The 27,406-nt window shown below is 45.2% G+C and overlaps 1 protein-coding gene and 1 pseudogene across 5 annotated transcripts in view; one reads left to right on the top strand and one right to left on the bottom strand.

Moving 5' to 3' along the window:
- Nucleotides 1–27,406, bottom strand: part of Fhit (fragile histidine triad diadenosine triphosphatase) — a 1,554,732-nt gene that overhangs the window by 1,042,976 nt on the left and 484,350 nt on the right. The gene's annotated exons all lie outside the window — the stretch shown is intronic.
- On the top strand, nt 15,359–15,676 carry LOC128107773 (non-histone chromosomal protein HMG-14-like; annotated as a pseudogene).

Raw genomic sequence — 27,406 nt, 5'->3', positions numbered from 1 at the left:
AGGTATTGGGGTGAACATTGAAAGGTTAGAGAAACAGAACATGCCACAGCCACCTCACCTCTCCAATTCCTCAGCTGATCCTGTTTCCTCAGACTGGAAGCCTCTGTGTCCTCATCTGAGTGGTTCTCAGCTGAATTGCTGCTAAAAGCCTAAAAGCTTAACCAGGCTCTAGTTCCTGGTCCTCACGCCTTATGTACCTTTCTGCTTCCTGCCATCATTTCCTGGGATTAAAGGCATGTGTCACCATGCCTGGCTGTTTCCAGTGTGGCTTTGAACTCACAGAGATCCGAATGGATCTCTGCCTCCTGCTGTGGGATGGTCTGTATGTCAAATTGCTCTGATTGGTCAATAAATAAAACACTGATTGGCCAGTGGCCAGGCAGGAAGTATAGGCGGGACTAACAGAGAGGAGAATGGAGAGAACAGGAAGGTAGAAGGAGACACTGCCAGCCGCCACCATGACAAGCAGCATGTGAAGATGCCGGTAAGCCATGAGCCACATGGCAAAGTATAGATTTATGGAAATGGATTAATTTAAGATATAAGAACAGTTAGCAAGAAGTCTGGCATGGCCATACAGTTCGTAAGCAATATAAGTCTCTGTGTTTACTTGGTTGGGTCTGAGCGGCTGTGGGACTGGCGAGAGAGATTTGTCCTGACTGTGGGCAAGGCAGGAAAACTCTAGCTACAGCCTCCAGAATGCTAGGATTAAAGGTGTGTGTGCCACCATTTTCTGGCCTCTATGTCTGTCTAGTGGCCGTTCTGTCCTCTGACCCCAGATAAGTTTATTAGGATGCACAAAATATTGGGGGACACAATATATCACCATATAGAACTCCTTGAATGAAGGTATGGCCAGGTTCCTCTGAAGAAGGACCCTGATAAAATATCCAAGAGTTTTACTGCTCTCATTTCTCCAGTCCTTCCCCAGAAGGAACCTAGGGCCTCTTACAAGGTCAACTGTACACTGGAGGAAAGGAAACAATCAGACTTTCCGGGATCCGTTGGATACTGGTTTTGAATTAATGCTGATTCTGAGAGACCCCAAGAAACATTGTGGCCCTTCAGTTAAGTAGGAGCTTCTGGAGGTCAGGTGATTAGTGGAGTTATGGCTGAGGTCTGAATCATAGTAGGTCCAGTGGTCCCCCAAACTCATCCTGTGGTTATTTCCCCAGTCCCAGAATGTATAATTGGGACAGACAGATTAGAAGCTGGCAGGATTCTAACACTGGTTCCCTGGCCTGTGGAATGAGGACTGCTAGAGTTGGAAAGGTTAAACGGAAGCCTTCGGAGTTACCTTTGCCAGGGAAAATAGTGAATCAAAACCAGAACTGCGTCCCTGGAGGAATTGCAGAAATTAGTTCCACCATCACAGACTTGAAAGATGCAGAGGTGGTGGGTCCTCCACATTTCCCTTCAAGTTTCCTCTATGGCCAGTGCATGAGACAGACAGATGGATCACAGAGAATGAATTTAACTAATCAAAAACTCAGGACTACCAGAAGCAATTTGCTTTTGGGTGGCAAGGCCAGCAATACACCTTTACAGTTTTACCTCAAGGATATATTTTCTCTCCAGTCCTATATTATAACTTACTTAGAAAGAATCTTGTTTGTATGTTTCTTTCATGAAATATCACATCAGTGATATTGATAGCATTATCCTGATTGGACCAAGTGAGCAGGAGGTAGCAACTACTTTGGACTCACTGTAACACATATGCACATTAGAGAAATAATGTGCATATGGGAAATAAATGGGAAACAAATCCAATAAAATTTCAAGGGCCTTCTATCTCAGTGAATCCTTAGTAGTCCAGTGGTGTGGGGTATGCAGAGACTTTCCTTCTACAGAGGATAAGTTACTGTACCTGGCCACTCCCACCACCAAGAAAGAAATACGATGTTTAGTGGGCCTATTTAGATTTTGGAGATGGAGCATTCCCCACTTGCATGTGTTACTCTGTCCCAGATACCAAGTGATTTAAAAGGCTGCCAGTTTTGAGTTGGGAGTGGAACAGGAGAAGGTCTTTTTGCCTGCTTGCTTTCACTCTTGCTGGCAAGTGCATTCCTTCACTGGCATTATAGCCTACTTATTTGGGATTCCAGTATATACTGAAGACCAGCTGAGACACCACTGAACAACTACTAGATTCTCAGACCTTCCATTGGTAGACATCCATTGCTGATGAGCTGGACCACAGCCTGTAAGCCACTCTAATAAATACCGTTCATATATATAGATTCATTCTATCAGTTTTGTTCCTCTAGAGAACTCTGACTAATACAGCAACTCAAAGAAGATCTGTCTGAAAATGAAGTGAAGTGTTTAGTGGTATCTGACTTGCCTGGTGTACAACAGGTCCTGGGTACATCTACCAGCATTCCCAGCCAAAAAAGCACATGCATTGTTGGTCTCCAGAGTTGCTGTCGTCTGATTAGGTCAATTTTGATTGGTTTTAGTGGCTTCCTATGGTGATGGGCAGGGGAGTTTCAAATCAAAAAGGAGAAAGGGCTTGACTTCAGAGCAGGAGCTAAAATAGGGGTGGATGAGACTGCCTGGCTTTAAATGTAAATTCTGCTAACTTTCTGTTTATGTGGCCCTTGAAAAACTGTGGGTTCTTGCAGTCAGCTCATTCTTCTCTATGCAAGAGTTGTTCATCACACTTACCTCACAGTTCTGTTGAGTACTCGATGTAGTAATCCAGTAAAGCACATCAGCCATGAAGCTCAAACCAAAGCCCCAGATACCACCACTGTACTGCCATTCCATCCTCCCGTTATAGCAGCCCAACTACTCAGTTGTAGCAGGTATGTATAATATAACTGTATTGTTCAGCATACAGTTCAGCTATATCAAGAACGATCACACTCCACACCACTCTCACCATCCATCTTCAGAACATTTTTTTAATTCCTCCTTACAATGAAACTCCTCATTCCACCCTATACACACCAGGATTGATCTTTTGAGCTATCCTTGTCCAGAAAGACACCCCTGAGAGCTGAGGATGGGCCTTTGTAAGTGGCACTTAAGGGTAGTTCCAAACCCAAGTACCGTGGAAACTGAATACAGTGCTCAAAAAATGGCTATGTATAGTTAGGTTACTATCCACCTAGCACCAGGTGAGTGACCCACTGCCTTTTGTTGTTGTTTTGGCAAATACATTCTGGCCATGGGCTCTGCCCACTGTAGTCACTTAGCATCATGGAAGAATTCACCTCACTCCATCTTTCAGTGTAGAAGAAAGTGCCTAAGCAATGTTACTCTTGAAGTTCTGGGAGACCTGTACTCTGGTACCCTGAATGCAGCGGGGACGGATGACTTGTTAACCTCAGGTATTAGCAGCATGTGTTCCTTAGTGGATGGTGAACAAGAATTTACCTGCATCCCCAGGAACATCCTCCTCAGCAGACGATGAACAAGAATCTACCTGCATCCACAGAGCATACTCTTCAGCAGACAATGAACAAGAGTCTTCCTGCATCTCCAGAGCATCCTCCTCAGTGGACAGTGAACTAGACTCTATCTGCATCCACAGAGCATCCTCTTCAGCAGATGGTGAACAAGAGTCTACCTGCATCCCCAGAGCATCCTCCTCAGTGGAGAATGAACAAGAGTCTACCTACATCCACAGAGCATCCTCTTCAGCAGATGGTGAACAAGAGTCTACCTGCATCCCCAGAGCATCCTCCTCAGTGGAGAATGAACAAGAGTCTACCTGCATCCCCAGAGCATCCTCTTCAACAGATGGTGAACAAGAGTCTACCTGCATCTCCAGAGCATCCTCCTCAGTGGACAGTGAACAAGAGTCTACCTGCATCCCCAGGAGCATCATCCTCAGTGTGTGGTGAACAAGAATCTATTTGCATCCCCAGGAGCACCGGGGAGCATGAATCCAGGCATGCCTGAACATAGACCTGACGTTTTGTGCCCTCCAGCTTTTGCCACCATGCCACCACACTGTGCCAGGATGTTGCCAGCCTGCTGGCATTTCTGACTGTGGATCTATCCCATTGCAGTGGAGCTGAAGGCATTTGTAGACAGGAACCCCATCTGAGCTGTCAGTACCAGGCCTACTCATCTTTCCAGCAGGTGGTTGGGCTAAAGTTGCAGCTAAGGATGCTGGGAGCAGACAGACTGCAGAAGAAACTGGAGAGGCTCAATTTCACAACGGAAGCCCATTCTTCTATATTGCCAGAGAAACATCCCAAGGTACTGTCCTCTCCAACTGATCATGAAGTTGGCAGATTTGTCGCCATCTGTCCAGGGACATCGACTGCAAGACTCGGTCTCCCCCTCATTCTTCTCCAGTCGCTACTTACTACCTACAAACTTCCCTTCCTCTAAGCGTCCTCCCTTCTGCACCCAAGGCAGAGGTGGGGGTGGCTGTGCTGAAACACTGAAGACAGTGAAATATCCTACCTGTGTCTGTATTTGGATTCGTCTCAGAAGATGTGTGTAAAGTGTGGCAGTGTTTTCCACTTCTGATATTTCAGGTAAATCATTTCACCTCTCTGAGCTGATTTCTCTTGCTGAAAACTTGAGGATGTGGGGGAGAGCCATCTCATAAGGTCTTGGGAAAGGCAGAATGGAATGAATGCAAAATGCTTAAATAGTGTACCAGAAAGCAGAGTCATGGTGCTCATTACTAAGAATTTCTTTAGAAACACCCCTCTCCACTTTGCAAAACCAACATCCAGCTTTCAATGCCTTCCTTTATCAAGGAACAAGTTAGTCAAGGAAAAAAATGAGTTTCAAACCAAGATGATAGCTTGGAAAATCAAAAGGGACACTGAGAAGTGGCACCCACAGAAAGCAGGATGAAGACATATAGGTCAGTTATTCTGTTCTTCTATCCATGTTCCTACTGTCCACTTCTGACTAAAGGGATCCCCTAGTAGCTGAAAGAATTAACATATGTGAGTCCATCAAATGACATCTATTGTGGAGAGCTACACCGGTTGGTAAAAACAGGTAGGCTTTTATGTCTCTAAAAGAACAATACTTAACACTTCAATACCTGTAATAAAGTATTTGTGCCACAAGAAAAGACTTAGAGTTTAGGAGCCATGATAAGCTGGCAGTGAGTCACCACTTTGCCTTTAGTTGAGGAAGTCAAACAAGAATTCCATGAACTGCAGCTCAGAGTGCTAACTCCCAGCTTAAGGCCCAAATGTAGACCACTTAGTATCACATAAAGATACCACATGATAGGCTATCCTGACAATCATAATTAATCAAAACTGCTTTCAGAGTATTCCTGGGAGAGATGGAAATGAAAGTAAGAGTGGTTTTGAATGCTGTGCAGAAGTAAAAGCGGACGGCCTGTGTGCCCGGTTCACCCCTTAGATGTCTTTGAGGAGATTTAAGGTAACGGAACAATCAGCCAAGCTTGGCATCTCCTTTCTAGAAGGGCTAACTAACCCTTGTGCGGCCCATCTGTCCTCTGGCCAGAGCCCACAGGGTGGTAGAGACTCTGGCATTGGGATTACAAACTATTGTTGGTGGCATTGTAGTCTGAATCAGGATTCATTGCTCACCTGGGCAACCAACTTGGGTTGGTTTTCTTAGGTTCTGGATTTCATTCTTATTGGGAGAGTGTCAACAATAGAAAACTGCACAGCATCTAAAGTCATCGGGCACATCCACTTCTAAAATACCTGCTATGCACTTCATAGTAAGCCATAGGCATTAACGTGAATATTAAGCCCAGACCTCAGGTCCAACTCCCCGGGTGCCCTGAAGAAATGGTGACTTCCTTCTTGGGGTTTACAGAACTGAAAACTATCTCATCTCATGACTAGGCAATTAGGATCAGAAGTGTATCATCTGGTCTTGTTTAAACCTCCACCTGTGAGCCAGCACAAAATGACCAGTCTGTGATTCCCACTTCTAAAGACACACTTCTAAATCTGCATGCAAAGATGACCCTTCGAGCACAGGAAGCCCCCATCTTCTGATGACCCACACCATCGTAATCAAGCTCCTTCTCTGCTACCTCCTCGCTTGTCACTGACCGGCTTCCATGGTGTGCTCAGCTGAGTAACCCTCGCACATCATCAAAACTACTGCCATTGTTGCATGGAATCTGTGTTTGGATGTCAAGGGAATGTCAACCAAGTGTGAGTCACTTTGGATGTCAGTCAACAGGCTTTAACTCTTAATGCAGCGAGGCCCAGCCCAAGTCCCTGGGACATAGGTGCGAGCAGTCTGCACACCATCTCTACGGTGTCACGTGGTGGTCTAGCCTAGAGCGTCACAAAGCGTGCTTGCTTGCCCTGTCATTTGTCTATGGACAACACGGAGCACAAAATGTCACAAACATGTTCAAGCTGTGCGACATCACACCCAAATCCAGATTTCTGGATGCTTTTTTTGGAAAACATCTGAAATTCTGGGAGGAACAGACACTTCCCACTGCATGTCAAACCTTTTAAGTCCCCAAACATTGCACCCACCGTCCTCCTCAGTATGGTTCACTGGCTTTAATTAAGACAAACTCCCTCAGGCATGCATGATGAGGACCCAACAGAATCAGGAGGGAAGGGACCTGAGGACGCAGCTCTGGAAGACCAGAGGTAGGGAAGGAGGCAGAAAACAGTGCGTGTTCCCCTTCCAGGCTGTGCTTCTCTCAGCCCCCGTCACTTTGTTTGGCTGGACTCAAAAAGGCCTGGAGGGGAGTTCTGATTCCAGCTTGCTCTTTGCACAGCTAATTATTTGGGGCTCCCAGAAGGGTGACAAGAACAATGACTCCCTAGCAGTGGCAGCTGGACTAGCTCAGTTCATGGTTTTTGGCCCTGGGGTCAGAACTCAAGGAAGGGGAGCTAATTTGTTTTGGCCTTAAACTAAATCTGCCCAGAGACACAGACAGATGTTCTGACCTGAATGCAGGAAGGCTACTATTTCAATGCCGAGTTAAGTTCCCCTCCCTGGGCTTCCCTAGCTACACACCAGAAACATGCGTTTCCCTGTTCAAACTGTTTGCTTAGGAAAAAGAAATTTCTAGATATTCCAGGCATACAGCTGCTTCCCAGGCACAATATTTTACAAGACAAGGGTTAATTGGGATGAAACAGTGAAACTTTATCTGTACAAAATACTCTAATAAATGTCTCCAACTTCATTCTGATAGGAGATCCACAACAATTATCTTCAGAAAAGGGGGCTGGTCAAGAGGGAAAGAATGATACTCCCTGCTTTTGAATCAACCCACTAATAGGATAGAAGACATTCTATCTGTCCCAGAGAGATTGCTGCCATATGACATTTACCCCCCCCCCCCCAAAATCACCATTATGGTGTTATATCTGTCCAACCCACTGTGGAATGCTATGCAGCAGGTTGGCTACAGCAAGCTGTGTCCTCCCTTCCTGCCTCTGAGCACATTTCATTTTTGTTAATTCCAATAGGAACTGTCTGGATTCTTAGCTGGATGAATCCCTGAGTGACAAGGAAATGCCCACTCTCTGACCATTGCTGAATTTTATTTTTACATCCAATTGTATTGTACATACATAGTTGCTAGGCGCCTCCATGCTAATAGCACTGTGGATACCAGGTGAGGCAGGCGCCAGAGCAGAGCCCAGCAGGGAGGCAGGTGTTCATCAAGATCTCACCAATATCAAAGAACTCCTTTGAAAGATACACAAGGAGAGATATATGAGACCAGGAAGATCTATAACAAAATGGCAGCCTAGCTAGAGGTAAAGGATAGCGATGGGGAGGCAGAGAATTTGTTCTAGAAGAAATCCACTATGATTTATAAAATATCACAGATAGAGGCTACTGAGCTTGTAAAAGCCTGTGGGAAGAGTGATCAGTGAGTACAGGGCCTGAGTAAAGGTCCCTGACTACACCGGAATGCGCAATGGATGTAGAAGAGGGTATGATGGGACAGGCAAAGGAAGATTCTACCAGCTTCAAGGATTCTGAGCCTCAAAAAAACCACTTAGGGATTTTAGCATGGCATAGTCACAGTAATAGCTGTGATCAGATTCATGGGCTGCATAGAGCTGGGCTGGCAAGAGCAAACAGGTATAGAGCAGAAACAGGAGGGCCAGACGGTCTAGACCACCAGGACTCCAGACTTGGGGGTGGGGATGGCAGTTGAACTTGGATTGTTTGCTGTTATATGTGACATACTGGAAAAGCTTTTGCCATGGAGTCAACCTAATGCCCTGGTGTCATCTGAAAGGCTAAAGCCTGCTCCTTACTGTAGGTCCATGTCTTGGAGCTGAGAAAAGATGTTAAGAACGAACAGACCAAGTAGGACCCAAGCATTTGTGCTCCCTTGTCTCCTGCAGTGGGCACCACCATGCACTCCCAGTGACTGGAGCTCTGTGTTTGAATTTACAAACATAAAGGAAAAACTCTTACAAATAAGACTCAGCAAGAACCCCACCAAGTAGGCTGGGAAGAAAAATTCACCAGTGAACACTGACAAAAAAAAAAAAAAATCAAACCACAATAAAACAAACCAAAACAAAAACGCAGCTGTGTAAACAGCCTTCAGCTGAATTGGCGATGTGTGGAATTTCCACCTGGGTGTCACTATTGCTCATCAGGTAATTTTTTTTTTAATATTTTGTGAAAACTATGGGTCAATCAGCTGTGCCATGACAACAGATCCTGCGGTTAAGGGTCTTTGTTCTTGCCTCAAGCTGCCATGGGCTTGGGCCAGAAGAGAGTAAGCAGCAGCAGCAGAAGAAGAAAAACTGTTTATGTTCGTTTCCCCCAAAGGGAGTTAAGCAATGAGTAACAAAAGGACATAACTTATCCTCAGTGCTTTCCAGGAGTTTATGATTCAAGGTTTCAGGAAAAGAATAGAAGAGCGGCTGACAGAACTCTGAATGAACACAAAATGACAGGATATTTCTGAGCTTCACTCAATTTGCCCGATGGAGGACACCAAGAGCCACAGTGGTGAGTACCAGTTCTTCCATGGAGTGGGTTTCTCGTTCCTCACATGTTTGACCAACCACTATCCATCTGAGAACACACCCATCTCATACTGTCATTATTCACCCCCAACCACTTGAATTTCTCCCTATTGGTTACTCTGGATTTTTGGGAACATGGAGAGTATTAGTAAAAGAACTGAGGGATGGAGAAGGTACCTTGGGAACATGAGAAAAGGAACAGGAGGTGCAAGGTGGTGGCCTCTTATGAATAGAGAAAACAGACTCTGTTTTGATTTTACTAAAAGACATCAATGTAAAAATATGGCAGTGGGTGTAAGGTTTTGGTCCTTATTTACGTCCTTTAATTACGTCATCAGCCTTCGCCGGTTTCCCAGCCTAAAAAGCGGTTGGGCCCTCTGTGGGCTCTCTCTGTCCCCTCTCCTTCCCCCTGTCGGTCGGTCCCCCTCTCTCCCTCTCCCCCCCTTCTCTCTCTCTCTCTCTCTCTCTCTCTCTCTCTCTCTCTCTCTCTCTCTCTCTCTGTCTTTCTCTGTCTCTCCCCCCCCCCCCCCCCAATAAAGCTCTAAAAAGGTAACCATGGCTATGATTCTTTCAATCAGCACACTCCTCCTCGGGCACGCTCCTCCACGGGCATGGCCGCCGCGGGCGGTGACCAGCCATGAGGGGCAGCTCGGCTTGTACCCAACAGTGGGTACAAGCAGAAAGGATCTTTGCTTATTAATCAGTGCTGTCCAGATTAGCTGCATGGCTCACCTCCATAGTTTCTAAAAAGCACAAGAAACTTGGATATTTTGAGGCTTTGCTGTTTTGCCAAATTCAGCTTCCTCAATGTGACACTCCAAGACCAAAGCATGTGTATCCACTATTTACAATGTCTAGAAGCACAGTACTGACTCCTCCAGGATTGAAAATCCCCCATGATCCAGTGCTGGCTTACCTCCCCGGCTTTATCTCCTTCCAGCTCGCCTTCAAAACTAAGATTGCAGACATTCTATTCTTGGAAGTCACAAAATGTGAAATTCTGCTTTTTTTGTGCACATGAAACTGTTGCTGACTAAAACATGGCCACGCTGCCCCCTCCTTCCTCCCCCTGCTCAGTCCCTCTCCCCCCTCCCCCTGCTCAGTCCCTCTCCCCAGGCTGTCACCGGAGATGTCTCACCTTGGGTTGCTATCCTCAATGCTGAGCAAAGTCAAGCATCCCTTCTGGGCTCTCAACGGCACTCTTGGTAGCTGGGGCTGATAATTAGACAATAATTAGACAAGACCTAAAGACCGAGACTTAATCTTTAGCACCCTTGCATTGCCAGCCCTTATCCTACTACAAAACACAAAATGCCCAGGGAGTTTTCACTGAGTGAATAAGCAAATACCAACTCCAAAAATTTGCCAGCATAACTATAATATTTTAAAATCTAAGTAGTAAAGCAATTACAGGATGAGAAACGCAGTGGACTGGGCAGGCAAAGATCACCTTTGGCTGGAACAGCCAGAGCAAGAGCAGGCTGCCCTTGAGAGCATTCATGAAACATGGACTATTTAGTTATTGTATAAACAAGCATACAACATGATTATTTCCATTAACCAGATGAGGAACCAGATGTTCAGAGAATAAGTACCTAATTGCCAGAAGAGGCAGGATTTGAATTATAAGTCCAACATTTCCAGAAACTGAATATGAGAAGATGGGTATCTTGAGTGAAGTGAAAGTGTTTGCAAGTGGTTCAGGAAACACATGTCCTACTGACTTAAAAAGAGGACAATCAAGTGATGGAATGATCAGTAGGTACTGGGGTTCAATGGGCACCTCCAGAGGATTGCCAGTTTCTTATAGCTCAGAGGAAGGAATTGGACAGAGATATGTGGGTGGTAGCAAGCAAAATGAGAGAATTCACCTAGGAAGAATATGCTGCAGAGGGGGAAATTGAGTTAGTGCAGAGAAGATATTCTGAAGCTTGACAACAAATGCTGTACAAAGGTCAGAGCTTCTAAATTAGATTTAGAGGGCTTTCTGGCCTATTTACATAGTATAGGCTTTCTCAAACATGCTTGGTTATATCTAGCTCTACATACAACTTTATTGTTAGATGTCTCATTAGCATCCTGAATCTCCTTCCAGGAGCGTGTGTGTGTTCTAGTATCAGGAGCCATAGGTCATCTTCAATTACTCTAGAGTGCTTCTGTAACAGAGGCTTTTTGTGAGTTGTGGTGTGGCTCAGCACAGGTTTCCAGTCTTCCTTCCCAACAGGTTTCTCTGATCATTATTCATACAGATATAAATGGTCTTTCCATTTTCTTCATTGTTACGATCACCATCCCTAACTCCAGAGTATCCATTATAAGTTTACTCATCAGTGTCCTTCATGATCATGGAAGCCACAATGAGAAGGATTTATGGAAACTGTATTTCTAAAACTTCCTAGAATTTTCTTTCTGTAAGTGGAATCCTAAGTATCTTCAGCTTAAAGTAGTCTTCTCCCAGCTCCACAGTTCTGAGGTTGTCTGCACATTATCACACAGGCGCCTGGTGTCAACTGTCTTTCTCTAGAGCACTGATTTGGGGGATGCAATGAAAAGTGACTTAAATCAGACTGTGAGAAAAGACACCAAACAACTGACCAGCTAAGCTACTCTGGGTCAGAATGGGAAAGCAACAAAAGGTGACGTAATAGTGCGTTCTCCTCAGCTTCCCATCACCATAACACAGTAAGACAACTAAAATGGAGGTTGGTTTTAATCAGGCTCTGGAGGCTGTCATCCATGGTCAGTTAGGTGGCACATCACAGTGGGATTCCATGGTGAAGATGAGGCTCCCAGAGAGCCAGGATGAACGAGGGGAAGGGGTAAGCTGCAGGCTCTACAGCTTCCTTAAGTGCCTCCCACAGGGTCCAGCTCTAAAGACTGCACCACCTCCCAATGGCTCCATGCTGGGATTCAGCTTTCAGCACCTGTGCTTTTGGAGACACTGAGGGTCAAACTAGAACAATAACCACATCAACATGACAGAAGGACTCTCAGGACCTGTAAAACTAGCAAAGAACCATCTAGAGGAGAAAAGCTGTAAATATGCAGAGAACAGCAGAGGAACAATCAGTGACAGACTGTTGGACTGTGGGATGAGAGAGCCAGGTCCATTGACCTGTTCAAGAAATGCAGCACAGGAGTTGTTCCACCAAAGGCACAGCCTGAAAATATGGAAAATGTACTTACCTTCAGAAGCCAAAGAAGAGAAAATGGGAGTGGGTGGCTTGCAACAGTCTTAATATTCACAACTGATAGCAAGCAGATGACGCCTAACAAGTGAAAAAACACAGAAGAATCAAGATGTACGTGCCTAAAATGAGCAATGCCTGATGCCCACAACAAAGGTCATTTATTCCATGAAGCAGGTACTACTTGCACCCCATAGAAACCGAGGCTAGTGACTGGGGAGAAGAGTCAGTGTGTAACAACGTACAGTGCAAACAGATCTCCAGCACCCATGTAAAAAGCTGGTTGGGGAGGTGCCAATATGATGAACAAATATATGGTGGAGAAATGGGAGAGGAAGAGAAGCTGACCAGTTCACGTCAGAAGAATCAAAAGCAGCAAGGAGCAGGCTGATGTGGGTGGCCTGTTTGCCATCCAGGGCCAGAGTAATGTCCAGGCCTTCGGTGCTACTGAGGGCCATGTCTGGGTCCATGGTCCTACCACAGCCAAGGTCTGTGTTGACATCCACGACCCATATTGACACCAAAAACCACAAGAATTCCTTGAGTCTGGGCTGCTGCCTGTGGCCATTTTAGAGTCCAATGGCTGTGCTACCACCATTGCCATGCTGATCTGAGTGGCCTGTGCTGCCATGAGGAGACACAATGACATCTGGGCTTGCTGACCACACTTTGCCTGAGGCGGGGAGGTGGTCCCAGCAGCCCAGACTGACCAGCTCAGCTACCCCCAGACCCATATCCTGGGCCTTGGGTTGGCCCACCCTAACATCTACCCTATCTATGACTTGCTGGAGCATGTGAAGGGACTGGTCCTGCAGAACGATAACCATGGGATCTCTATGACTTGAAGGAACAGCAATATATCTGAGAGGAGTTTTGGTGAGGATCCAGTGATGATAATGTGCCAGAGGCCTTGGGCAAGACCCATGACTCAATGCAATGAACATTTGCAGGTGGGACTGAATGGATAAAAAGGCATAACGTGTAACACACTGAAGCTCCCTCCCAACACCACTAGGATAAATGAAGAAGTATCAGAGAGATGGGAAAGATGGAGGAGTGGGATGTTTTTGTTTGTTTGTTTGCTTGCTTGCTTTGTTCTGTGTTTAATTTGGGGGGGTTCTTTTTGGAGAGGGATGCTGCAGTGGTGAGGGGTAGATATGGAGGGATGTGTAGGTGAGCAGGATTGGGGTACATGATGTGAAATTCCCAAAGAATCAATAAAGAGTTATAAGATACATACATCTGTGGTTTCATATGCACGTGTATAGCTAGGTGCAGTGGGATACTATCGGAACACAGTAAAAATGGAGTTGTCTGAGAATCCTGAGTGCTTCTGAGAAAATCAGAACGTAGTAAAAAATGGAGTTGTCTGAGAGTCCTGAGTGCTTCTGAGAAAACTCCAAGCCAACAAGACAAGAGTCTTAAGACCTCAGTTTCTTGAAAACACAGAATGTTCTTGTAATGTGTGTTCATGCTCCTCCCAGGTGTAGCAGATAGGAGTGAGTTTGTTGTCATTCATGTGCCTCTATGGAAAACATGTTTTGCCATGTGTGGCTTGCCATTGTGATTGTATACAGCTTGAACTCATGAGAAATTTACTCAGATGACCTCTCAACCCTCAGAGTATAAATTGTCTGATGCTCTAAATAAAGTTGGATATTTCATGAGACTTTAGTCTGTCTCACTTGTAGGCCCCACACTACTAGATTCACATAGTCAGCTAGAGGGCTGACAGCACGCATCTGCTACCCCAGAACTGGGAAGAAGAGAGCAAGGAGACAGGCAGACCCTGGGGTTGGTAAGCCAGCCACTCTAGCCCAAATGGCAAAGTGTAAATTCAGTTGTCACACACACACACACACACACACACACACACACACACACACACACACACACGGGGGCAGGGGCGGGGAGACAGGCTGAGAGACTATATTTTGCCAATGCTATACACTTAATAGCCAGAGAAGTAAGATGACACCTTGTCTCAGGCAGTGGGCCTGTGATCCATGTCATACAGTCATCCTGGGTAGGGCTGTAGCATGGAGACCAGCAGAGGGAGTTTTGGGGACTCAGCAGGAAGAATTCAGTCAAGAGTAAAGTAGACCGAGAAGGCAGGCCATCTAAGAATCTGCCATTCAGTAGAAGTTATGAAGACGTAAGCATTATGCACCACTTTGACATCTGGGGAAGATTAGGAGGACCTCAAGCAGCACAGGCATGAGCGTCCTCAATATCATAGGGACCAGGCACAGTTGGTGATTTGCCCAAAGGGCTGGGTTATGGTTTCCTGCCCATGTCATTATCTCAATGTTCCAGCCATATGCCCCTACAGGAACAAGTGTCACTCTGCTGTCCAGAGACTACAAAGCCTTCCTGCCACACCAAACACAGCTCCCATGAAGACTTGTGTACCTACAGTGTAGTCCTCCTTGGGGTGCACATGTGACTAATAAACTTGTATCACTCTCTCCTCTTCAGTGTTAGGTGTCATGTATTCAACTATCCATGACACCCAAGGACAAGAATTCTGCCTCCCACCCCCATCAAGTGAACAAAACAACACCAGATTGTAGGGGCCCACAGAGGCTCCCTAGTAAGGCCTTACTCTAGGTCAGAAAGTCTGAGCTTGCTTTGCCCAGCATGGCTGAAATAGGATGATTTGGCCAAGGGTGTGGTTACCAGGTGTTTTGAAGGGTCTACACTTATTGGTACTCTATACCTCATCCTTGAAAAGGGGAGGTCTTTTGCTCCTCCCCTTGCTGATGCACAAAAAAAAAAAAATCATGATTAAAGTTGAGGCAGCTGGGTATTGACCCAGGGCCCTCTCAAAGCTATCCTGTGTCTCTGTATTTCTGGTCCTCTCTGTCTATATTTCTATCTAATACTTCCTCATTCCTCACTCCTTCACCCAAGAACCCTTTGACAGGTTGGAGCTGGTCCCTGAAGTATGGCGCTCAACATGGGGCTTGTGTATGGAGGATAAAGTGAAGGAACACCGTAGGAAAAGTGGGCACACTCAGATAATAATAGGGTGAGGTGATTTTCTTTTTCAGGAGTAAAGTTGTCAATATAGAACAGGGTAACAGTAGACAACTGTTTAAAAAAATAGCCAGAGGAGCTAAAGTTAGACTGCAGCAAGTATCTCTCTCTCTATCTACTAAGTTAGGCCTAAAGTTGTAATATAAGTAAGTCATAAAAGGCAAATAGCGAGCAGTTCGTGCGGTGACGGGTTCGGCCTCGCAGGCGCCTCCCACCCAGCGCCGCCACAATGCCCAAGAGGAAGGTTAGCGCGGAGGGAGCGGCGAAGGCGGAGCCCAAGCGGCGCTCCACGAGGCTGTCGGCCAAGCCCGCCCCTGCCAAGGTGGACACGAAGCCAAGCCGAAGAAGGCCGCGGGAAAGGATAAACCGTCAGACAAAAAAGTGCAAACCAAAGGGAAGAGGGGAGCAAAGGGCAAACAGACCCCAGACGTGCCTGCAGAGAACGGAGAGGCTGAGAACCAGAATCCAGCCTCTGAAGTCAAAGAGAAAGAAGCCAAGTCTGACTAGCCATCCATCGTGTCTGTCAGTGTCCCCGTCTCCCTTCTTGTACAATCCAGAGAAATAGTTTTATCAACTATTTTGTAAATGCGAGTTTTTTAGTAGCTCTAGAAACATTTTTAAAAGGTGGGAGGAAGTTCCGCCTCATCCCATTTTTTAAGTGTAAATGCTTTTTTTAAGAGGTTAAATCACTTGCTGGTTGTTTCTTTTTTGGTACAACCAGAAAAGAGCAGGATACTGAATCAGGAGAGGCTGTGACTGTCTCGGGGGTAACCATAACATTCCGAAGAGGGGGCTAGTTTTGTATCCTACAACACAAAGCATACTTGGAGTCTTGGTTGTGCATTTGTGTCTGGAATATTTTCAGTTATTTCTGGTCTCATGTTTCTAGTAGAACTGTATCCTAAAAACCACTCCTCGGTCCTTGCCCTGTCAGAACTGTCTCTGGTCACGGCAGTCCATTTCCCTAACAATTGTGATAATGTGCTGTGAAAGATTGAAATTTTGAATATGTACTGTGTAGCTTAAGTTTTCCTGCCTGGCCCACAGTCAGGACAAATCTCTATCACCTGCCAGTCCCACAGTCGCTCAGACCCGACCAAGTAAACACAGAGACTTATATTGGTTACAAACTGTATGGCCATGGCAGGCTTCTTGCTAACTGTTCTTACAGCTTAAATTAATCCATTTCCATTAATCTATATCTTGCCACATGGCTCGTGGCTTACCGGCATCTTCACATGCTGTTTCTCATCGTGGCGGCTGGCAGTGTATCTCCGACTCAGCCTTCCACTTCCCAGCTTTATTCTCCTCCTTGTCCCACCTACACTTCCTGCCTAGCCAATGGCCAATCAGCGTTTTATTTATTGCTTAATCAGCAACACATTTGCCATACAGAACATCCCACAGCACTACTGTATGTGGCATAAAATTGTGAGTCAGTGGAATTAAGGATTGTGAGCATTTGATTGTTATGTGAGGTCTTAGGGAAAACTTGCCAAGTTTAGGATGGAACATCACTGGAATAAGTTCAAAGAGAAACAACACATGGCTGTTTTGGGTACATGAACTTAGAGTCTGGGTCCATGTTTTAAGAATTGAAATGTCTGTGTACTCAACCAATAAAGTCTCAGTTGTGAAAGAGTTAAAAAAAAAAAAAAGGCAAATAGCTGCTGTTTCATAGAGAGTGCAGCAGAGACTTTGGACTCCAGTGACTGGGGCAGGTCTGTCAGCAGGCAGCTGGAGGGTGAGCACAGAAGGCACCATGGTGGTTGCTCAAGAGACAAAGCCTCTTGGAGGGAAATGCCCATGGGGCATGCACCCCAGGGTACAGATGCCTCTGAGTCTGAGTGCGCCTAGCTGGCCATACATTCCAGGAACACTGAGGTCCCTGTGGAGATGAGGCAGTATCCCCCAGAGGGCAAGATAGAGGTGAAGGTAGTGCTGTGGACCTGAGGGAAACTGCTGGCTGACAGGACACCTGGGCGAGATGTGCCCAGGCATGGAAAGGACAGCGTTGTGCACAGGGTCTGAGTCCCTAGCAGCAGCAGCAGTAGCAGCAGCAGCAGCAGCAGCAGCACTGGAACTGCTGAGTGAGGTAAAGCCACACTCCAGGCTGAATGGCAGAGACGCCCTGGAGGCCAGGCCAGCCTGGGCTCCAACAACAGGGTGAGGTGAAACTGTGGGGCTGCCCTAAGGGCTGCTGTAAGGCGGCACACAGAGGACCCAAGGCCACTGGCAGAGCAGGTAATGGAGCCTGGGTGCAGGGGTTGTGGCTGGGTTTCCTTCAGGACCTGGGGTGCTGAATGAGAGTCGCAGGTCACAGCAACATGGTGGCACCTTGACCCCTTGTGATGCCAGGCCATTGAGAGCCTTGGGCCTCAGGACACTGGGGTCCTGGGCAGACAGGCCAGAGATAAGAAGCACAGACAGACTGGGACTGTAAAAAGCTGAATGGGACATAGTCAGCAGCCAAAGCCACACAGCTTCTGTTTGCTGGCTGCAAAAAGAAACGGGTGGCTCCTTTAAGAGATAGGCTTTCTGGATCGTGCATGGAGGTCTCTTTTGAGAGTTCTGTAGTGACTCAGCTACTGTGTCACACCTTTGCCCTGGGACAGGTTGCCTAGGGGAAGGCTACCAACTGCCCAGTGCCTCTGAAGCTGAGAGTGGAGCTTCAGAGACTCTTGTTTGAATTGGGTTGTTCCATTCAAGGGAATTGCAACAAAGTTTTGGTTGTGGGTCTCTTTGTATTTGGAGCTTTTCACTTCAAGATTCATTATGACTTGGACAGCTACACAAAGACTTCAGGGCAGCTGTTGAGCCACACCTTGATTTTGAGCTTTCAGTGGAACATAAAGACTGGTATCAGAACTGGATTTTTTAACTTTTCAGACTTAAGAAATGGGATGGACAGGAGTGGTTCAATTGCAATGGGACAGTTGTGATTTCATCTACATATATATATATATACATATATATATATGTATATATATATATCTCAACTGTGATGACTTATGAACTGTTTTGTGTATGCATATATACTTTCATTAACTGTGGTGACTCATGAACTGTTTTGTGCAAGAATGGACCTGTTTTGTGTAAAAATGGAACTGTGTAGGAATAGAAAAGTCGTCCCCCCCCCAGGCTCAAGATGCAGCTTTAAAATGTATAAAGAAAAAGGGGAGTTATATCCTCAGTCACCTCATTATGTTTTCTTTTAAATGTACTGATGAGTAGGAGTTGGGATAAAGTTTTTTTCTGCTGGACTGGAGCAGCTCAAATGCAAAAACATTTTCTTGTTCTTTGTATGGATAATGTTAGCCTTTATTAATGCACCCTGTTTTGTTAGCAATAAATGCAAAAAGTTCTATTAAGAAATTGCTTTGGGATGTTTGCTAAAGTTTAGGAAATGTAAATAGTTCTATTAAAAGTTTGCTTTTGGATGTAAATTTATGAGAATTTTAATTTGACCAATTGTGTGCTAGAACTATGATGTTCACCTTTTAATGTTAGTGAACCATGGTATGAGGATAAGAGGTTACAGTTTTTCCCAGGGAATTTAAAAGGCCTTGAATAGACATCGCAGAATGGCTGGGTTGGTAATTGCTACACCCTAATTTTCTTGATGGTTCCCACCACTATTGCTGCAGTAACATTGTTTCAATCTAGTCAAACTGCAGGGTATGTGCATCAAGTGTCTCAAAATGTGTAAGTAGTAAGAGATGAGATTCAAGGGCTAAAGATAAGAACTTATTTGAAATGCCATGCTGAATATAACTGGTTGTGTGTAGACTCTTCTATTTACAATTACTGATTTAAAAAAGGTTTGATGCAGCTAAAACTGCTATAGTCATCTTAGACCCATTCCATCTTGATCATCCTCTACTCCTTTACTAGGAGGTATAGCAGCCATAAGGAGCAGGTGTATTGCTATGATTATTCTAGCTACTTAAAAGCTCTTAGTGGAAAGCTGATTCAGAGCTGCATAGAGTTCAGCTCTGCACCCTCACTTGAGATTTTCCAGAGGCTGGTAGTACACAGTCAGCTGAGGGGTCTGAGGGACCCTTTATATTATAAAAAGGGGGGCATCTGTGAGGGCCCACAGAGGCTCCCTAGTAAGGCCTTACTCAAGGCCAGAAAGTCCGAGCTTGTTTTGCCCAGCAGGGCTACATAATAGGATGATTTGGCCAGGGGTGTGGTTACCAGGTGTTTTGAAGGTCTACACTTGTTGACACTTCACATCTCGACTCTGAAGGGGGGGATCTTTTGTTCCTTACCTTGCTGATGTATAAAAAGCCCATCATGATTAAAGTTGAGGTGACTGAGTATTGACCCAGGGTCCTTCTGAAGCTATCCTGTGTTTATCTTTCTCACCATCTCTGTCTATATTTCTAATATTTCCTCATTTTTCACTCCTCCCCCCAACAGGAGCTTTTAACAGGTTGGAGCTGGTCCCCAACAGCAGATACCAGAGTATCTACTGTGAATGTTACATGGGTGAAGTGCCTGTTTTGGTAATTACTGGCTTTATTATAGCTAATAAATAATGGACTATTTTGTTCTAATTTCATATAAGGAATTAAAAGTCAGAGAGGGCAAATGGCCACTTGAGGTAGGACAAAAATAGCCTCTCCTTCCAATTTAATGCTGTATTGTAAAAAGAAAAAAGAATATTTATTTTACTATTTTATAGTATGGGTGTGGAGGTGTGTGTGGTGTGGGGGTTTGCATGTGAGCACAGATGCCTACAGAGGCCCACAATTTAGAATCTCCTGGAGCTAGAGTTACAGGTAGTTGTGAATGGATTAACATGGGTGCTGAGAACTGAACTGGGGTCCTCTGCAAGAGCAGTAGAAGCACTTAACCACTGAGCCATCTCTCTAGCCCCTAATAGCAGCTGGTTATCTGATATGTACTTCAAGCTCTACTGTAGTACTTTGAAATTTCACATCTGAGCTCCTCAGCATCCCAGTCATGTGTCTAGTGACTAGAGTGTAGTCTTAAAGCTTTTGACAGACTTAGAAGACACAATCCACATCAACACCCCAGGTCTTAAGTATGCCAAATGTAACTCGTTTACAAGCACTAGTGTTGTTGGCCCCTGGGTTCTTTATATTAGACCAAATTCAGACACAGATTCTGGCACAGTTCTTGAATATTCTACGAAAATGAATTTCAGGTAGTCGCACAACCCAACATCCTCTTTTAAAGCCTTTTTTTATGAGGCAGATCAGAAGTTAGAAAACCTCTTTCACCACAGAGGAAATCTAGGCTAAAAAGGAAAAATAAGAACTTTATGAACTATTAAAAAAATAATGCCATGGAGTTAGGGAGTTATGGATTAAGTTCCAATCCATTAATTCTTGTATTTCCTGAGTTGGAGCCAGCTGAAGACATGGGGTCCTCTGGCAATGACAGAGATGGTCAGGTCCAGAACAATCCAAAAGGAGCGAAGTGGCTGCCAGTGGGATGGGCAGGCACACTCCTTGGGAGGTAAATCAGGAAGGACTTGGACTCTCACGATCTCACCTCCCTCAGGTAAGGGAATGAAGGGCTAGCTCTTTGGTTTCTTCTGGGAGTTGAGTTACTGTAAGCAATATCCTGCTCAGGCAGACTCACTATATTTCCCTTGAAGGAAATTGATTTCTTGATTCTTCCAGCGAATATAATCCCAACTCAGTGCTTTAGGTTTCCTTGGGGCACTACTAGCTGAAATGTAGTCTAAAGTACTTCTAGGGAACTCATGAGACAGAGGTGGAAATAGGAGGTAAGGCACAGGAAGTGTGTGGGCTAAGGACAGTCAGGCTTTGAGCTTCCCCAGTGAGAACCACTAAAGGTTTGAGGGATGGTATATTTTGACTGTTTGCTGAGTAGGTGTGTTTGACAATTTCCATGGGAAATTTATTTTTAAGCATGTAAGGCCTCCAAAAGAATAAATAAAAGATTATAAGAGAGAGAAACACCATGGTTTCTGGTTGTTTAAAAGGCAACTCAACAAGCCTTTACCTGCACAAGGAAAAGGTCAGGATCAATAAAGGTCCTTTCCTTTATCGGGAGATCTGTTTCCACTTTAACTCAGATAAACCCTGTCGTAGGCCTTGGGAAGATCAAGGGAACATCAGACTATGCATATGATCTGGTCTTGTCAGGAAAACAAAACTTGTCCATTTAATGTTCTCCAACAGGACCAAAACTGCAGCCACCTTCACCCGTCTTTCAACCTTCCCCAGCCCTCAGCATGCCTGTTGCTCTAAAGTTAACCTAAAACCTCAGAATAAGCCCTCATGCAGAAAGATGCTACTCCTCATAAATACAATTGTGTTCTAAAAGTGCCTTTTCAGAAATATGACCTTTTAATATTTTTATTATCATGTTAGTGACACATAATGACGGGTTTCATTATGACATCCTCATACATGTGCACAATGTGTTCAACATATCCAGGTCTGCTACCCTATCTTGCTCCTCTCACAATCCCACTCATCCCCTTCCTCTTTCATGTCTTTCCTTGTTTGCTATTGTTATTTTCTTGGTGTGTGTGAACCCATGGGTTGCACTAAGGTGGCTTAGGGAAGCATGTGTGGGCGGGGTGCCAGCAGCTACACCACTTGGGAAAATGTGAAGTCATCATATAAAGAGTAATGTTCACAAAGCAAAGTCCCAGGAATAAGCAGAGGCTGGGTGTGAATTCCTGCAGGTACCAAGTCTCTGATGACAGTGGGGGGCTTTACAGACAAAAGACCTGTGCTGGAAGACAACTTGGTACAATTTGCCATCACTTACCCTTTTTATTTGCCCTGTTGCTGTTGTAGAGCACTACCTGAACTACTGTAAAGACAAGCTCTTACAACCCGTGGCGGATCTACGAGAGTCTTTTCATCGTCTTACATTCTTTGACAAATCTGAGTCTTCATTGCAGTGGCAGTTGTTCCAAGTACTTAGACCTCAGACACACAGAGATGCTCAACTGTGACCAATAAATCCATAAGCCTAACATCTGGTCACTGCTGGGGCCTCATTTAGATCCAATTCTTCCCTCTTACAGTTCCTCCTTCCTCTGCAGAAGGCCTATCAGTAAGAGTCTAACCCTTAAGTCTGCTTTCCCTTTAAAGAAAGAAGCAAATCATCTGCCTCCTTAAGCAATTTAAATATTATTAGAAGAGAAACCTGGTGGAATTCAGCATCAAAGTTATTTTCCTGCATGAAATGACCTTCTCACAGCACCTCTCCACTGTATAAATCCTCCCAATGTCTCAAGGCTCATCTTGTCTACACTAGGAAAATCCTTCAATATCATCTCTCTGGATTCCTCCACAGCTCTCAAACTCAAGTGCTTCTCTGAGACCAGGTTATTGGTAGGATGCCAGCTAATTCCCAGCTGGTCAAGGTTGAATGTGGGGATATGGTGGCTAAAGAACACATGCCTTACCTAAAAGGGGCACCAGCAAGTCAACCCCACCCACACCCATTGATATCTGCATTTTATGGGAAATGTCTCCATTTAAAATACTGAATTTAGACGGTTAAAATGAGTCCACTAATTTGCAGCTTCTCTTCCCTGCTGAACGTATGACTCTTACTGTAATGTTCTATGATACACTGGTAATAGGTGAGGTGTCTCTTATCAGTAAGATCACGATTTCTTAAGGAAACAACTCCATAAATAGGTACTTTCAAAACAGTGCAGAAGAGCTAGGCAAGTGGCATATGCCTGGACTGTCACCATTTAGGGAGGCAGAACAGTAAGATTAGTTCAAGTCTGGGCTTATATAGAAAGTTTGAAACCAGCTCAGGCTATGTCTTACACACACACACACACACACACACACACACACACACACACACACACACACATAAATAAATAAATAAATAAATAAATAAATGTAAAAGCTTTTAAAGAAATTGACTAGTCCCTAAGTAGAATGATGGGAGGAAGACTGTGAAATGCTGTTTTCTGAGTACGACATAGCTATTGTACCCACGAACTTGAAGCAACTGTGGTTGCTTGCACAGGGCCGGCACATAAGGCTGAGCCCCTCAAACTCCAGTCATGGGTAGGGGAGGGACTCATGGGGTCCTGCCCCCTCCTTGGGGAGCAGATGGCAGTTGATAGCTGTGCAAGGATTCAGAGTCATCGTCTTCAGCAATGTAGCCATTGGTAAAGTGCTCATGCTCCAGGAGACAGCACCACACCCATGCTCATATGGATGCTCAGTTCAACTTGGTAGATCATAAAACAAAAGCAAACATAAAGACATGTGAAGGTGGAGGAGGGGAGGTGGAGGAGCAGTGTTCTGGTGGAGGAGGGGAGGTGGAGGAGTAGTGTTCTGGTGGAGGACGACTGTTCTGGTGGAGGAGGGGAGGTACATGAGAGGCCTGGGTGAGTGTGATCAGAACACATTATTTACATATATAAAATTGTCCAAGAAATTTTTTTTTAAAGAAATTCAGTATTCCTGGCTTAAACACATAAATGAATTTCCACACTGTTATTGAGGCATTCTATTTTTGATCAAATCTTAGCAAAAGCTACCTGACCTCTCTGTAAACTTCATAATCCTAATTCATGTAAAAGAAGAAAGCAAGAACAAGCCTGGCAGAGAGAATGTGTTCCCCAAGTGTCACTAGTGAAACTCAACTGAACGAAAGTCATCAAGAACAAAACCAGAACTCACCTGTCTCTCTAGAGCCAGCATTTGTGGACTAAGACATTCCAGCCTCCCCCACCATTGGTGTGTGTCACTGAACTCCAGTTTGCTTCTGCTGGAGACTGGGCTCAATTTCATAAAGGGAAGTGTGACACCAGAGCCTTGCACAAGACTCCCAGTAACCAGGCACAGCCCTTAAGCAACAGACTGCAGCAAGGGCACAGATGAGCAGCAGCTAGAGAGGTAGGAGGAGGCTTCCAGCCTACTGTGATGGGAGTGTCAGGAACAGAAGTCACCCCCTGTATGGACACCAACTCTTGGAAGTGCGTGATATTACCTTTGGTTTTACAGGTGAGAAGAATCAGAGTCCAAAAAGCTGAGTAATTTGTCCACTGACTTACTCAGTTTGTGCTTAACAGGAGTTTGATCAAGTCTTTCTAATCCTAAAACTCAAGACTAGTCACCACCACTGTCATCTTCAACTATGTCATCCAGAGAGCCAGTTTCGTATAACAGCTGGGCTGTAAAGCTGAACTGGGCATCAGCTCAGTTCTCAGCTTAATTTTTGTCAAAATCAGACGCAGAAGGTCAGTTGCTGAAAACAACCTACCAAAGACATGGGGAAATCGCCCCTGTCCTTAATAACATATTCAATGATACATTAAGTTCTCACTAATATGCTTGAGATTCCCAAATACCAGAAGGTCTAAACATCCATCTGTACTTAAAATATCTTATTGACAATTATTTTTATTATTTAAGTTAGTGTGTAAGGGACAGAACATTATTGTTGACAACAATGTGCACTCACTCAAGTCACCAGATACTTATTGAGGATCCCCCTGGGCCTCAGAAATTATTCTGTACTCTGAGCCTAGGAGAAGGGACTGGCAGAGAGGACCCAGCAGAGAGGACTGGCAGAGAGGACCCGGCAGAGGAGCAGAGATGCTGACTTTGCTTTGCTTAAAGATAGATTAACCAGAACTACAGAAGCAGAGGGGACCTAAAGCAAGCATTCCCTGGCACAGAATATGGAAGAACTAGAAAACTCACTCTAGACAAGGTAGATAAGGAGGGCTCCCTGAGAGGGTGAGGTTTAAATGATCGGAGCTAGCACTGGAGAAGCAAACAGGTCGGGAAAGAATTCAAGAGCCAATAGTCTGCACAGGACAGGAGTCTCCGAAAGCAATGAACTTCATCCTTCCTGGCCGCTGTGAGTGGCCATGGCAAGCCAAGGAGGGCTAGGAAGGGCCATTCGGCAGCAGACGTGAGCTGGCCAGACCTCTGTAGTGCAGGTATGGATTTTATTTCACGTGTGGCAGGCAACCGTGGAATAGTTTGACCCTGGAGCAGGGAGCCCCTCCAACTGGTTGATGGTTCATTTTGGCTACTGTTTGCATGCTGGACAAGAGGAGGATGTGTGGAGAAGCAAGGGACACCTATTGCAGCATGGGAGAAGGGCTTGGCTGTTGTGCAGGACAACTGCCATTTGCCCTCCAGCCCCACTTTCCAACCTTCCCTAACCTGCATCTGCCTCAGAGACTGGCTGACCCTTTTCAACCCAGAACTCCCTGCCTCTAGTCCTATTCACACTGTGGGGAGTCTGAAGGAGGAACACTCAATACAGCCTCTAACCAGGCTCTTGAAGACTTAGCACCCGACGATTGAAATTTTTATAGCAAGGTAGCTGGTCATGGTAGGTGGCCCCCATCACATGGTCTCATCCAGGAGGCTTTCCCCATAGCTTTTCCAAAGATTCCAATAACCTTCCCTCCCTATTCACCGTTAGGCCTTGAGGAATTTCATGAAAGGTTGCTACCAGCCTCCAGGTACTATGCAGTGCCTTGAGATTTGAAACAATACCTTTATTAAACTCCAATTAAATTACTCAATTTTTGTATGCCATCTGTTTCCTGTGGTATGGAAAGGAAGAAGAAAAGTTTAATATTGAAGAATTCATGGACTCTGATCCTTAACTAATTTCTTCTGCAAAGGCTTCTTGCTTATGATTTGACAGTCATAAACCCAAAAGAGTTCACATTCCTGTATCATTTGCAGACAGCCAACACTACAAATTGATCAAAGCTATAAAAAGCCAAATGATGGGTTGAAGACTCAGAAAATAAGAATTCACTGCCATCTGCTGTATGTGTCTGTAGCCTAAGAAGTGAGAGCTGCTTACATACTTAGGTATCTGTTTGTCAAACATTCATCTCTTCAGTCAATGAGCACTCAGTGCCCACTACTTGTAAGGTATGGTGGTTTGAATAGGTATGGCTCCCATATGTGGGAGTATGTGACCCATATGGAGTGGCACTATTAGGAGGTGTGGCCTTGCAGGAGTAGGGGTAGCCTTGTTGGAGGAAGTGTATCACTGTGGGGGCAGGCTTTGAGGTCTCCTATGCTGAGCTACGCCCAGCAGACTCTTGCTGCCTGTGGATCAAGATATAGAACTCTCGGCTCCTTCCTCAGCACCATGTTGGCCTGCAAGTTACCATGTCTCACCATGATAATAATGGACTAAACCTCTGAAACTGTAAGTTATCCCCAAATAAATGTTACATTCTGGGAGGATGGGAAACTAAGTCAACAGCATTTTACAGACTTGCTTAAACAGATAAACGGCATGTGAAAGAGACAGCCTTTGTTTGCTCTGTAGACTTGGACCAGGGGGACAGGAGCAGAGGAGCAAGGCATGGTGACAGGCAGGATGGAGGAGAAGTGAAAGCAGGATCTTTGAGACTTCCCGATAACAATGAAAGGCCTGAGCAGAGAACCTGAGGCACCGGGTAGCCTCTGCATTCAGAGGAAACGGGGAGAAGACCTTCAGCATCTGCACAGCTCTACATTCTATTTTGAGACAAGAAGCCCTAGCCGTTCCAAGCAGAGTCGTTTTAGTTTTAAGAAGGTCATCCAGGTGGCTGGCATGTTTGGATGGTAAACACCCCCTAAAGAAGTTGAAGTGCTCATGCCCAGCCCATGGTTGTATGGGGAGGTTCCAGAGACCTGAAGATACAGAATCTAGTGAGAGGCCTTGGGTCATTGGAGAGCCCTGAGGGGACTGTGGGACCCCAGCCTCTTCTCCTCACCTTTTCTCATTCACATTTCAGCTCAGGTGACTCATCTCTAAGATGTGCTCCCCACTACCATGATGCCACAGGCCCATGCCATGAATAAACCATGGAAACCATAAACCATACAACCACCTTTTAAAACCTGATTCTATCTGGTTACGGTAGCAGAAAATTTAACTACTCCAATGATGCAAACGGCGAGGAAGAAAACAAGAAAAATTGGACCAGAGTGGTAGCTTCCCATTGCGGAGACATTAGTATATCAAAGGAGACCCTAGCAGGTCCTGGATACATAAATCAGATTCGAGAGCTGAGAGACCGAAGTCTGAGCCTGAGGGGAGAGTTGAGAGGCATCAGTGTTCAGCTCTGAGGAATGGATGAGAATGTTTGGGGAGTGGGGGAAAAGAAAAGATCAGTTCTGAGGATGGAAACTGAGTCACTGTGGCTGGCATGTTGGTAAGAGGAACAGAAAAGGACTGGCCAGGATGGCGGGAAGAAACTGGGAGGTGGTGCTCCTA

Source organism: Peromyscus californicus, unplaced genomic scaffold, assembly GCF_007827085.1.
Source record: "Peromyscus californicus insignis strain IS unplaced genomic scaffold, ASM782708v3 Scaffold_12__1_contigs__length_115047231, whole genome shotgun sequence".
NCBI lineage: Eukaryota > Metazoa > Chordata > Mammalia > Rodentia > Cricetidae > Peromyscus > Peromyscus californicus.
This window is presented reverse-complemented; position numbering and strand designations above follow the sequence as displayed.